The 14828-nt window shown below is 43.3% G+C and overlaps 1 protein-coding gene and 1 long non-coding RNA gene across 2 annotated transcripts in view; one reads left to right on the top strand and one right to left on the bottom strand.

The window, feature by feature from the left end:
- Positions 1-9240, bottom strand: part of LOC125456455 (uncharacterized) — a 61637-nt gene extending 52397 nt beyond the window's left edge. Inside the window, exon 1 of the long non-coding RNA XR_007248449.1 lies at positions 8912-9240. This is a non-coding gene — a long non-coding RNA (uncharacterized LOC125456455). The remainder of the gene's footprint in view (positions 1-8911) is intronic.
- Positions 9111-14828, top strand: part of zgc:163022 (putative ferric-chelate reductase 1) — a 57559-nt gene continuing 51841 nt past the window's right edge. Inside the window, exon 1 of the mRNA XM_048539569.2 lies at positions 9111-9274. The gene's annotated coding sequence lies outside the window, so the exon portion shown is untranslated. The remainder of the gene's footprint in view (positions 9275-14828) is intronic.

Below are 14828 nucleotides of genomic sequence, written 5' to 3'. Positions count from 1 at the left end.
TCTTTGACCATGGGTAATGAGCCTGGCCAGGTGTTAGATTTGGAAGTAGGTGAGCACTTTGGTGATAACGATCACAATTCTGTTATGTTTACTTTAGTGATGGAAAGGGATAGGTGTATACCACTGGGCAAGAGTTCCAGCTGGGGGAAAGGCAATTATGATGAGATTAGGCAAGATTTAGGGAGCATAGGATGGGGAAGGAAACTGCAGGGGATGGAAATGTGGAGCTTATTCAAGGAAAAGCTCCTGTGTGTCCTAGATAAGTATGTACCTGTCAGGCAGGGAGGAAGCTGTAGAGCGCGGGAGCCATGGTTTACGAAGGAGGTGGAATCTCTGGTCAAAAGGAAGAAGACTTATGTTAGGATGAGATGTGAAGGCTCAGTTAGGGCGTTTGAGGGCTATGAGGTAGCCAGGAAAGACCTAAAGAGAGAGCTCAGAAGAGCCAGGAAGAGACATGAGAAGTTGTTGGCGGATAGCATCAGGGTAAACCCTAAGGCTTTCTATAGGTATTTAAGGAATAAAAGAATGACGAAAGTAAGCTTAGGGACAATCAAGGATAGTAGTGGGAAGTTGTGTGTGGAGTCAGAGGAGATAGGGGAAGCACTAAATGAATATTTTTCAACAGTATTCACTCTAGAAAACGACAATGTTGTCAAGGAGAATACTGAGATACAGGCTACTAGACTAGGTGGGATTGAGGTTAACAAGGAAGAGGTATTAGAAATCCTACAGAGGGTGAAGTTAGATAAGTCTCCTGGGACGGATGGGATTTATCCTAGGATCCTCTGGGAAGCCAGGGAGGAGATTGCCGAGCCTTTGGCATTGATCTTTAACTCGTCATTGTCTACAGGAATAGTGCCAGACGACTGGAGGATAGCAAATGTGGTTCCCCTGTTCAAGAAGGGGAGTAGAGACAACCCTGGTAATTATAGACCAGTGAGCCTTACCTCAGTTGTTGGTAAAGTGTTGAAAAAGGTTATAAAGGATAGGATTTATAATCATCTAGAAAAGAATAAATTGATTAGGGATAGTCAGCACGGCTTTGTGAAGGGAAGGTCGTGCCTCACAAACCTTATTCAGTTCTTTGAGAAGGTGACCAAACAGGGAGATGAGAGTAAACCGGTTGATGTGGTGTATATGGATTTCAGCAAGGCGTTCGATAAGGTTCCCCACAGTAGGCTATTGTACAAAATGCGGAGGAATGGAATTGTGGGAGATATAGCAGTTTGGATCGGAAATTGGCTTGCTGAAAGAAGACAGAGGGTGGTAGTTGATGGGAAATGTTCATCCTGGAGACCAGTTACTAGTGGTGGACCGCAAGGGTCGGTGTTGGATCCACTGCTGTTTGTCATTTTTATAAATGACCTGGATGAGGGCGTAGAAGGATGGGTTAGTAAATTTGCAGATGACACTAAGGTCGGTGGAGTTGTGGATAGTGATGAAGGATGCTGTAGGTTGCAGAGAGACATAGATAAGCTGCAGAGCTGGGCTGAGAGGTGGCAAATGGAGTTTAATGCAGACAAGTGTGAGGTGATGCACTTTGGTAGGAGTAACCGGAAGGCAAAGTACAGGGCTAATGGTAAGCTTCTTAGTAGTGTAGATGAGCAGAGAGATCTCGGTGTCCATGTACACAGATCCTTGAAAGTTGCCACCCAGGTTGACAGGGCTGTTAAGAAGGCATACAGTGTTTTAGCTTTTATTAATAGAGGGATCGAGTTCCGGAACCAAGAGGTTATGCTGCAGCTGTACAAAACTCTGGTGCGGCCGCACTTGGAGTATTGCATAAAGTTCTGGTCACCGCATTATAAGAAGGATGTGGAAGCTTTGGAAAGGGTGCAGAGGAGATTTACTAGGATGTTGCCTGGTATGAAGGGAAGGTCTTACGAGGAAAGGCTGAGGGACTTGAGGCTGTTTTCATTGGAGAGAAGAAGGTTGAGAGGTGAGTTAATTGAAACATATAAAATAATCAGAGGGTTAGATAGGGTGGATAGGGAGAGCCTTTTTCCTAGGATAGTGATGGCGAGAACAAGGGGGCATAGCTTTAAATTGAGGGGTGAAAGATATAGGACAGATATCAGAGGTGGTTTCTTTACTCAGAGAGTAGCAAGGGAATGGAACCCTTTGCCTGCAACCGTAGTAGATTTGCCAACTTTATGTACATTTAAGTCATCATTGGATAAGTATATGGACGTACATAGAATAGTGTAGGTTAGATGGGCTTCAGATTGGTATGACAGGTCGGCACAACATCGAGGGCAGAAGGTCCTGTACTGTGCTGTAATGTTCTATGTTCTATGTTCTATGTTCCTCAGTATGGCCTGAGTCATACACAACCTTGTTGGCATTTTGAGCTTCTTGTCTCTTATCAAGACTTAATTTTCTACTTTGAAACATGACAGATCTATACATTCCTGCCGAATGGTTCCTCCAATTTCTTGTCAACTCAGGGGTAAATTCCCTAAATACTCCATGCTGGTTCCAACTCTGCATTAGGCTCTGATTAATCCAGAATCCCATGGAGCAACAAAGACTCCCATGCCCATTAACACTATGCTCTCTCAGTTTAACTACCATTCTCTACTTGAGTGACGTGATTTTAAACCCTCATTTTTAAATCCACACCCCCCCAATCCCCACCCCACCCCTCAACCCCCAAACTCCTCTACCCTCCATTAACACCCACCAATTCCTTTTTTTTTGCTTCTTAGAAGTAACTCCAAAACATCCTTTTATGTCGTGAATCAAAACAAAACAAAATTGATGTTTTCATTATTTATTGTAATGAACACAGAAACCTACTAGATCAATTATTAGGGGAAATCATTGTGAACATTGTTGCATATTTTAACATTACTGAGCCTTCCATGATTTTATAATCCCTACCAGCAGTTCTTTACATCTACTCGTGCCAAATTTCTATTTCACTTAAAAACTCATAACATATTTCAAACTAATCTTTGATTTTAACAAATTGTTCATTTATGTGTTGAATCGTACATTGGCAATGCATCAACAAATAGAAACCTTCTTAAGAAATGTTTGAATTACATAGTACCCTCTTAATATAGTCACCGAATGGTGAAGGAACTTTAGTATTATTTTGTGTACATAAGACAATACTGATCACTTGGGCAATTTCCATCATGATTTCACACATCGTGACAGTAATTACTTTGTAAGGAGAAGAGTTACTCAGACTAAAAAAAGTCAATTCTCAGTCTGGTTTAGAATGGTAAATAAATAATCACTGGCTGCAAATGTAATGATAATAGATGTTTGATTAAGTAATCTCCATACATTCCTCAAAAATATCATGGTTAGGTTATGTCACTTGTGTTTTGAAGGCCAAGTCATCATAATCCCACTCTCTCATTTGAGAGGAACAACTGCTGGTGAATTTATCTCAAGTGAGGGGAGGTTGAGAAGGCACAGTCAGCTTAGCCAGTGAGGAAATCCGATCTGTACTGTTGGTATGTTGTCCAACTGAGTTATTTCCATGTGGAAAACTAACCCTGAATCATCATAAACATAAGAGCCAACAGGACAGATTTTTAATAAGCACAACATTGGCTCTGCTGTGAAACAAACCTGACATAGTGGCTCAGTGGTTAGCACTGCTGCCTCTGCACCAGCAACCTGGGTTCAATTCTGCCCTCGGACGACTGTCTTTGTGGAGTTTGCACATTCTCCCTGTGTCTGCGCGGGTTTCCTCTAGTCACCTAACCTACAAAGATGTGTAGGTTGGGTGAATTGGCCATGCTAAATTGCCTGTAATGTCCAGGGCTGTGTAAGTTAGGTGGATTACATGTGGGAAATGCAGGGTTACAGGGAAAGGGTAAGGGGATGGGTCTATTTGAGATACTTTTCAGAAGGGCAGTGTGGACTTGTTGGGCTGAATGGCCTGTTTCCACAACATAGGAATTCTCTGATAAACAAAGGCAAAGGACACCTTTCTGATATGGTTAGAGTCACTGCATTAACTTTAAAGATGAATTAACAGTCTGACTGTTTTTTCCCCACTCATTGCGATCCAGGTGTAGCAAATTACTTATTTGAAAATGTCCCACCTTTGATCTCTTAAGACATTAGGCTACAAATTAAATATGTTGAACCTCATAACCTGAAACGTAAGTTCCTATGAACAACTTGTTATACCTTTTCTAAATTCTTTCCATATATTAAAATTATAACAAATACAGAGTAATGAAACCACAACACAGTTCAGAATGGATCAATTCTATTTGAACACACAAGATACTACAGTCAAATATTCTCATCTATATTTAATTATGAACTGCAGATAGCAAAAAATAAAGAACTTACAAATAAATACTGCCTTACTAAACTCTTAGGATATTGTAAAATGCTTTGCAACAGATGGATTTGTTTTGAAGTGTAGTGCTTCTTCCAATGAAGACAAATTTGGCAATGTTCACACAGCAGAAGTGCTCAGAAAATGAGTAAACACAAAATAGGATAAGTTGGTGGTTGATGTATTTTCATTGCCGTTTATTGAATTAAGTGTCTTCACCAGGATATGAGATATTCTCCATGTTTTAATTAATGCACTTACATTTTTTTACTTCACTAAATGAATCCAAGTTTAAAAACTGCACCTTGGCAATGTCATGAATACCATAACTGACCATCAACCCAGATTATGTAATGAAATCTCTGGAATGCAGTAGATAATTGCAAGCCAATAATACGTCAGACACCTCAAAATTAAATGTAGTGCTAATGACTGATGAAGTGATTTGATCGTCTTGCTCCTTTTGAAATAGATATGTGTTGAAATCAAATTCTAAAATGTTGATGTGCAAAACCTAATTAAAATCACAGAATAGCACAGCACAGAAGGCAAGTTATTCAATGCACATGTTAAATACCAAAAGGGATTGTTCTGGATGATAAAGATTGTACACTTCCAATCTATAATATTATTTTTCAGTCAATACTATCTCTAAGAGGTAATATTTTGAATGTTATGAGCAATGCAAATGGTATGAATACCTTCACAGTTTTTGCTGAATCACTGTGATGGCAGAAACTAGGAAATTCGTTGTCAATTCAATTTAAAACAATTTTATAATGCACCCAGTTTACGTGTGATAGTTTCCTCCTTCCTAAATCGACCCAAATTTTGTGGCATTAAATGTTGTATTTTGTAAGATTAGGAAGTTTAGAATATCTAGCATATTGAGGTAAAATGCATTCGTCTGGATTAAGAGATAATGGGAACTGCAGATGCTGGAGAATTCCAAGATAATAAAATGTGAGGCTGGATGAACACAGCAGGCCAAGCAGCATCTCAGGAGCACAAAAGCTGACGTTTCGGGCCTAGACCCTTCATCAGAGAGGGGGATGGGGAGAGGGAACTGGAATAAATAGGGAGAGAGGGGGAGGAGGACCGAAGATGGAGAGTAAAGAAGATAGGTGGAGAGAGTATAGGTGGGGAGGTAGAGAGGGGATAGGTCAGTCCAGGGAAGACGGACAGGTCAAGGAGGTGGGATGAGGTTAGTAGGTAGATGGGGGTGCAGCTTGGGGTGGGAGGAAGGGATGGGTGAGAGGAAGAACCGGTTAGGGATGCAGAGACAGGTTGGACTGGTTTTGGGATGCAGTGGGTGGGGGGGAAGAGCTGGGCTGGTTGTGTGGTGCAGTGGGGGGGGGGGGACGAACTGGGCTGGTTTAGGGATGCAGTAGGGGAAGGGGAGATTTTGAAACTGGTGAAGTCCACATTGATACCATTAGGCTGCAGGGTTCCCAGGCGGAATATGAGTTGCTGTTCCTGCAACCTTCGGGTGGCATCATTGTGGCACTGCAGGAGGCCCATGATGGACATATCATCTAGAGAATGGGAGGGGGAGTGGAAATGGTTTGCGACTGGGAGGTGCAGTTGTTTGTTGCGAGCTGAGCGGAGGTGTTCTGCAAAGCGGTCTCCAAGCCTCCGCTTGGTTTCCCCAATGTACAGGAAGCCACACCGGGTACAATGGATGCAGTATACCACATTGGCAGATGTGCAGGTGAACCTCTGCTTAATATGGAAAGTCATCTTGGGGCCTGGGATGGGGGAGAGGGAGGACGTGTGGGGGCAAGTGTAGCACTTCCTGCGGTTGCAGAGGACGGTGCCGGGTGTGGTGGGGTTGGAGGGCAGTGTGGAGCTAACAAGGGAGTCATGGAGAGAGTGGTCTCTCCGGAATGCAGACAAGGGTGGGGATGGAAAAATGTCTTGGGTGCTGGGGTCAAATTGTAGACGGCGGAAGTGTCGGAGCATGATGCGTTGTATCCGGAGGTTGGTGGGGTGGTGTGTGAGAACGAGGGGGATCCTCTTTGGGCGGTTGTGGCGGGGGCGGGGTGTGAGGGATGTGTTAATGATGCCACCCGAAGGTTGCAGGAACAGCAACTCATATTCCGCTTGGGAACCCTGCAGCCCAATGGTATCAATGTAGACTTCACCAGCTTCAAAATCTCCCCTTCCCCACCGCATCGCAAAACCAGCCCAGTTCATCCCTTCCCTCCAATGCACCACACAACCAGCCCAGCTCATCCCCTCCCCCCAATGCATCCCCAAAACCAACCCAGCCTGTCTCTGCCTCCCTAACCTGTTTTTCCTCTCACCCATCCCTTCCTCCCACCCCAAGCCGCACCTCCATTTCCTACCTACTAACCTCATCCCACCTCCTTGACCTGTCCATCTTCCCTGGACTGACCTATCCCCTCCCTACCTCCCCACCTATCTTCTTTTCTCTTCATCTTCGGTCCGCCTGCCCCTCTCTCCCTATTTATTCCAGAACCCTCACCCCATCCCCCTCTCGGGTGAAGGGTCCAGGCCCGAAACGTCAGCTTTTGTGCTCCTGAGATGCTGCTTGGCCTGCTGTGTTCATCCAGCTTCACACTTTATTGTCTTGAATTCTCCGGCATCTGCAGTTCCCATTTTCTCTGAGACAGTTTGACAGACCTGATCTAAATCATGAGCAGGCTAACGGACAGACAGAAACTGTTCCTATTGACAAAAGGCTCTAGAACCAGAGATAACAGATCTTTTTCATTTGTTAATGGGATAAGGGCATCACTGGCTATGCCAGCATTTATTGCCCGTTCTTAGTTCCCTTTGAGAAAGTTGCAGTGAACTGATATTTTGAACCACAGCAGGCTATTTGCTGTTGGTCCACCAACAAAGCTGCTAGGAAGGGAGTTTCAGGATTTTTACCCTGTGGCACTGACAGAATGGTGACATATTTACAAGTCAGGATGGTGAATGGCTTGGAGAGGAAGTTTCATATGGTGACATTCCCTCGTATCTACTGCCTTTGTCCTTCTAAGTGATAGATTTGGAAGGTGCTGTTTCAGATGAGTTATTGCATCTTGTAGATGGCACTGATACTACTGCGTATTGGTAGTGGAGGGAGTGGATATGGTGCAAATCAAGTGGGCTGTTTTGTCCTGGAATGTGACAAACATCTTCCGTGTTGTTGGAGCTGCATCCATCACACTCCTAAAATGTGCATTGTAAATGGTAGACAGGCCTTGGGGAGTGAGGAGGTGAGTTATTTACTGCAGTATTCCTAGCTTCTCATTTTCAGATATAAAGGGAATTGCAATTTAAACTGTGAGAACAAAATACTTTTGGATTGTGATTTGGGATGCATTTGAGAACATGCAAGATGCAATGTCAATAATATTTGGAAAGAGAATTATAGTCTAGAGTCAGAGTCATGCAGCACAGAAAATGCCATTCAGCCCAAAGAGTCTGTGCCAACAATAAGTACCTCTAAAGGCATGCTAATCCCAGTTTCCTAAACTTGTCCTATATCTTGAAGATGATGATATTTTAAGTGATCATGACAGGACTTATACAATTAATGGTTAGGTCCTGGGGAGTGTTTCTGATAAAGAGACTTTGGTGTGTGGGTTCATAGTTCCTTGAAAGTGGAATTGCAGGTAGACAGGATAGTGAAAAAGGCATGTGGTATGCTTGCCCTTATTGGTCAGTGCATTGAATATGCATGGATGAGTTGGACTCAAGAGTCTGTTTCCATGCTGTACAACTCCAAGACTCCATGCTCATCCAAATATTCTTTAAAGATTGTACTGTTTCTGGCCTCTACTACTATCCCAGGCAGTGCATTCCAGATTCCCACTGCCCTCCGAGCGAAAATTGGAAAAGCACCTGGATGTAAAACGAAGTGGGGCTTTTGGGGAAATGGGGTGATGCGGGATTGTGTGTTTCTGATGCAGTCACTTTTGCAGAGAGTTCAGGGATCTCGTTCTATGAATTTATGTCTGTGAATTTTGCGAAGTAATCTAGTAATAAGCACATCATCTGTGGGCTCAATCACCTTAAACGATGATAAGGTAATGGTGCGATAGTAACATTTCTGAGGAAGGGTCACCGGACCAGAAACGTCAATGATAATGGGAACTGCAGATGCTGGAGAATCCAAGATAATAAAATGTGAGGCTGGATGAACATAGCAGGTCCAGGAGCACCTGTATCAAAATCTCTTTCTAGTTTGAGTACAGCCTGAACCCTCGTCCCAGGTCAAGACATTTCAACGATTTTAAGGGAAGGGTTCTGAAAGTTTTGTGACCCGAAACGTTAACTCGTTTTTCTTTTCCTTCACAAATGCTGCCAGGCCTGCTGAGGGTCTAGGCCCGAAACGTCAGCTTTTGTGCTCCTGAGATGCTGCTGGGCCTGCTGTGTTCATCCAGCCTCACATTTTATTACCCAGAAACGTCAACTCTGTTTTTCCCCTTTACAGGTACTGCCAGACGGGCTGAACTTTTCCAGCAACTTTGATTTTTGTTCCTGATTTACAGCATCCGCAGTTTAATTGGTGTTTATATAGTAAAAGGCGAACATTGCGACTCACAATATTGTGCCATTTCTTCCCAACAGTGGAATTCCTACCTGCTCGCTTGGACTTGTTCACTTCCCGAAGCTAGCAGAGCCTACCACCGAGAGAACAGCTAAGTGCTAGTAAACATTGCAGCAGGAATTTTGAGATAGTCACCTAGCTGCTGTCAATTCCCAGCACTTGAAACGGAGAGAGTGGTCGGAGACGAATTGTTTTTGTTCTTTCGATGGTAATGAGAGTGCCGTCATTGAAAAGAGGCGGAGACTCTCTGGTTTGAGTTTACATGAGTCCGGTTGCGGATTCCCGTCTCAACTCAGTCTGTGGTTACTACCTCCGGAAAGCTAAGTGCAGAACTCGATTTCCAAATCCAGTGGGCTTTTCTTCAGCTGTGAGGGACTGCTACAAGGAAACTGAGTGTAAGAGCAGCTGATTTTTTTTTCCTGTATCAAAATCTCTTTCTAGTTTGAGTGCAGTCTGAACCCTCGTCCCAGGTCAAGACATTTCAACGATTTTAAGGGAAGGGTTCTGAAAGTTTTGAGACCCGAAACGTTAACTCGTTTTTCTTTTCCTTCACAGATGCTGCCAGACCTGCTGAGCTTTTCTAGCAGCTTCTGTTTTTGTCAACGACTTTAGTGTAAGGCTCTAGCATTGCTGGCTTCCTGACCGTCGGGCGTATTATTCATTGATTTTACTTCAGATATTTCCAAAGAACTGTAGTGATTGTATGTACACTTTATAGAACATAGAACATAGAACATAGAACAGTACAGCACAGAACAGGCCCTTCAGCCCACAATGTTGTGCCGACCATTGATCCTCATGTATGCACCCTCAAATTTCTGTGACCATATACATGTCCAGCAGTCTCTTAAATGACCCCAATGACCTTGCTTCCACAACTGCTGCTGGCAACGCATTCCATGCTCTCTCAACTCTCTGCATAAAGAACCTGCCTCTGACACCCCCTCTATACTTTCCACCAACATGCTTAAAACTATGACCCCTCGTGCTAGCCATTTCCGCCCTGGGAAATAGTCTCTGGCTATCAACTCTATCTATGCCTCTCATTATCTTGTATACCTCAATTAGGTCCCCTCTCTTCCTCCTTTTCTCCAATGAAAAGAGACCGAGCTCAGTCAACCTCTCTTCATAAGATAAGCCCTCCAGTCCAGGCAGCATCCTGGTAAACCTCCTCTGAACCCTCTCCAAAGCATCCACATCTTTCCTATAATAGGGCGCCCAGAACTGGACGCAGTATTCCAAGTGCGGTCTAACCAAAGTTTTATAGAGCTGCAACAAGATCTCACGACTCTTAAACTCAATCCCCCTGTTAATGAAAGCCAAAACACCATATGCTTTCTTAACAACCCTGTCCACTTGGGTGGCCATTTTAAGGGATCTATGTATCTGCACACCAAGGTCCCTCTGTTCCTCCACACTGCCAAGAATCCTATCCTTAATCCTGTACTCAGCTTTCAAATTCGACCTTCCAAAATGCATCACCTCACATTTATCCAGGTTGAACTCCATCTGCCACCTCTCAGCCCATCTCTGCATCCTGTCAATGTCCCGCTGCAGCCTACAACAGCCCTCTACACTGTCAATGACACCTCCGACCTTTGTGTCGTCTGCAAACTTGCTGACCCATCCTTCAATCCCCTCATCCAAGTCATTAATAAAAATTACAAACAGTAGAGGCCCAAGGACAGAGCCCTGTGGAACTCCACTCACCACTGACTTCCAGGCAGAATATTTTCCTTCTACTACCACTCGCTGTCTTCTGTTGGCCAGCCAATTCTGTATCCAAGCAGCTAAGTTCCCCTGTATCCCATTCCTCCTGACCTTCAGAATGAGCCTACCATTATTTTATGAATCAAGTATATTTTCTCAGTACGAAAAAAAGAACTATATGACCAAGCTAGAACTGTTGGAGCATTTGTCCCAATGTCTGGGAATTTCTGATCGTACTGTAGCAGTGAGGATTAAAATCTTACCTATCTGTATAGTTCTGGCAGGAGAGCCACTTGCTGCTCACACATCCTCTCCCGCGACTGAGGCGGTTCATCTATCCCAGTGGTAGAATTCCCTCACTCTGGACTTAAAGGTTTCATATTCAAGTCCCGCCTGTCACTGAGGGTTCGTCACAACATGGCCAAACAGGTTGATTTTAAGCTTTTTCTTCTAACTTCCCCATACAGTCGCAGGAACACAAGACCCCTCATTCACCATGCAGCGATTGAGTGTGGATATGTGAGTCTGATTCTGAGTTTGGCGGGGGAATGGATGGTCTGTGGGAAATGGGGGAGACTGAGAGGAATGCAGTTTGGGTCGAACGAGAGATTTGAGAATGGGAATGACATGGAGGTCAGAGATAGTAAAACGTGGAGGTTCTGACTTCAGAGTGAAACTCAGAACAGGTTGGAGAGAGAGGGGAAGAATGAGATCTTGTTTTCGGGCATCAGTTTTTATTAAGGAGCTTGGGAGGAAACTTATTGGGAATTTCCCTGATTTTTTTACTCTATGGAACTGTAAGCAGCATTGAGCTGAACGAGGGCTGTGCCGTGTTAAGTGAGGGTTAGCAGTAAAGGACGGTGAGTGAAACGTTAACTAAGATATACAATGCAACATTATTTATGCCTGTAGCCAGTGCAGAACGAAAAGCCAGGCCCTGAATGAGGAAAGAGAAGATAAACTCTTCAACTGAGAACTATTGGCTCATGAAATCTATCACTCCACTGGCGCTTGAAACATCATTTCTATATTAGTTCTGTGATTTTAAAAGGCCCAGAATAAATGTTTAGATGCTCGGAGTATATAAAGGTCCGCGGAAAGAGCGAGCGAGCGAGCAACAGGGACAATAAAACCAACTCCAATGCAGTAATTTCAATCATTCTCTGAAAACGCGCCCTTTATTGCCTCTGAGCCAAAGAATTGGTAGAAAGCTATAGGTTCTGAGCTGACGATGTACTGTGTGAGAAATACCCCAATCCACAAGCATTTTGTATGTTTTCTTGGTTTGGTTGAGGCCAGTCAGTTTTGATTTATGAAGTTCGAATATAAATTCTGACGAAAGCTTTCAATTAGGAATCGGTGTTGTGACAGTTATTACATTCAGCCTGATACATATCTGGGACGTTATACCTGTGTTGAAAATAAGGATCGTCTATTAGATTGCAGCACAATGTTAGGGCGTGACTGTGCCATCAAGTTATCAGTTGCTTCATCTTACCTTTTTAAATTCCTCTTCCCTTTTGCTTTACTGTTTTGGCTAGTCCTTCCTCAAAACCATTGCTGGTTTGAGATCACAAAGCTCTTAGGAGAGTCTTGTGGTGCAGTGGTAATGTCCCTGGGCTAAAACCCCTACCTAATCTGGAGATGTGTCATGATGTGTTTGAGCAAGTTGGTTTTAAACAAAGCTGAGTTTTAAAATTAATTGGGCTTTTAAAATCATTTTTGACATGGACTGGTTGGACCGAAGGGTATGTTTCTGTACTGTATAACTATAACTATGACTGCAAGGTCCTAACTGTACTAAGGTAAATGTAAGAGCATTTTCAAGCATAGGAACATCATGAGAACAGTTCTCAAGGAGACCACCAAATCAAATTTGCAACCCCAGTTAGCACCTAAACCCATAATCTAAAGCAGGGATTTACAAAAATCAGGGTCAAGACCCCAAAGGGGTGTTGCAAGCTAAAGTTTTTGGTTCATCTTTGTATCTTTCAGAAATCTGCTCATAGCATAAAATAACTTAGGAATTGAATATCTACTTATGTGGTCAAACAGTCACAAGTCACAGAAGACTTTTTTTTGAACTACTAGACAGCAATAGGACAACTGATTACTAACTTTCTGCTCTAATGCACCATTGAAAACAGAACCTATTCAAATATGCTAGACATCAACTCAATTAGCATTTTACAAAGGGACAGTTTTGTCTGGGCATCTGAACATTGTACACAGATTGCAGCCAGATACCATTGCAGACTTGGTGAATTGCTGTAGTAGCTGTTGTTGATAGCCCTTGTGGAGTTTAGGACAAGGTACAACTGCTGGCCTCCTGCCGTAACAGGCCCCTGTTCACTCCATCCTTATGGATGGATCGCAGTAAAATTCAAAGCACAAAATGGGGTTACATTGCAAAAACATTTGGGAAGCACAAAAGTTGAAGCAATATAACAAGTGCGATCATTTCCTGACAGTTTATCAAAGTCAAATTGCTGAAAAATTACACACCACCTTTAGAAGCAATGCCTAGTTTGCCAGGGGGAGTGGGACCTGAAGCAGTAGTAGGTTGAGGCTAGTACAGAAGTTCAGGAGAACAAGTTTAAATAGACAAGGCAGGCTAGATCATGACAGAGAATGAGGGAAGACTGATGAATTAAAATGCATTTATTTCAAGGCAAGAAGCCTGACAGGAAAGGCAGATGAACTCCGGGCATGGATGGGAAGTGGGACTGGGATATCATAGCTATTACAGAAACATGGCTGAAGGAGGGACTGGACTGGCAGCCCAGGGTTCTGGGATATCAGTGATGCTGCAGGAAGGATAGAAAGGGAGGCAAGAGAGCTGGGGAAGTGAAGTTTTCATTTAGGGGAAAACATCAATTCTGCATTTAGGGGGATATTCCTGTGGGATTGTCCAGTGACCCTATATGGGTAGAACTGACAAATAGGAAGGGGGTGATCACTCTGATAGGATTGTACTGTAGGCCCTCCAATTGTCAATCGGGAATTGAGGAGCAAATATGTAAGGTGATTGCAGATAGCTGTTTAGAATAGTAGTGTTGTAACGGCAGGGGATTTTAACTTGCCAAACAGGCTGGGACTGCTACAGTGTTAAGGACTTTGATAGGGAGGAATTTGTTAAGTATGTTCAAGAACACTTTCTCAATGTGCAGATGGCCCTACTACAGAAGGGACAAACCTGACCTCCCCTTGGCAAATAAGGCATGGCAAGTGAACTGAGGTGTTACTGGGGGAGCTCTTTGGGGCCAGTGACCGAAATTCTATTATTTTAAGAATAATTATGGAAAAAGATAGGTCTGGTTGCACACGTTAAATTTTTAAATCGGGGACAAGGTCAATTTTAACGGTGTTAGACAGGAACTTGCAAAATTCATTGGGGGAAGCTGTTCACAGGTAAAGGGATGTCTCACATGTGGGAGGCTTTCAAAGCAAGATAACAAGAGTTCATGGACAGCATGTTCCTGCTAGTGTGAAGGGCAAGGCTGCTAGGAGTAGGGAAACACAGGGTGACTATAGATAATGAGGTTCTGGTCAAGAAAAAGGAGGAAGCATATGTCAGGTACAGACAGCTGGGGTCAAGGAGTATAGAGGGTGTAGGAGTACACTTGAGAGGGAAATCAGGTGGACTAAATTAGGGGAGGCAATGGCCTACTGGTATAGTTGATGGGCTGTTAATCCAGAGACCCAAGTGATGTTCTGTGGACCTGGGTTCAAATCCAACCATGGCAGATGGTAGAACTTGACTTCAATAAAAATCTGCAAGTAATAGTCTAATGATGACTATGAAAATATTGTCAATTGTCAGAAAAGCCCTTCTGGTTCACTAAAGTCCTTTAGGGATGGAAACTGCCATCTTCAACTGATCTGATGGTGACTCCATATATCATAATAATGTGGTTGACTTTTAACTGCTCTCTGGGCACTGAAGGATGGGCAAAAAATGCTGGCCTAGCAATGTTATCCTTGGCCTATGAATTTGTTTTTTAAATAAAAGGGATATGTGATAGCTTTGGCAAATAAGGTTAAGGAGAATCCAAAGAGATTCTACAGGTATATTAAGCACGAATGAGTAACTGGGGAGAGAATAGCACACCTTAAAGGTTAACGAGGTTGATTATTTGTAGAACCACTGTAGACGTGTGAGATACTAAACAAATATTTTGTGTTGGTATTTACTGTGGAGAAAGACATGAAAGTTAGGAAACTCAGGGAAATAAATTG

This window comes from Stegostoma tigrinum, chromosome 8 (genome assembly GCF_030684315.1).
Source record: "Stegostoma tigrinum isolate sSteTig4 chromosome 8, sSteTig4.hap1, whole genome shotgun sequence".
Taxonomy (NCBI): Eukaryota; Metazoa; Chordata; class Chondrichthyes; order Orectolobiformes; family Stegostomatidae; genus Stegostoma; species Stegostoma tigrinum.
Note: the sequence above shows the minus strand (reverse complement) of the source record. Positions and strands in the feature narration are given on the sequence as shown.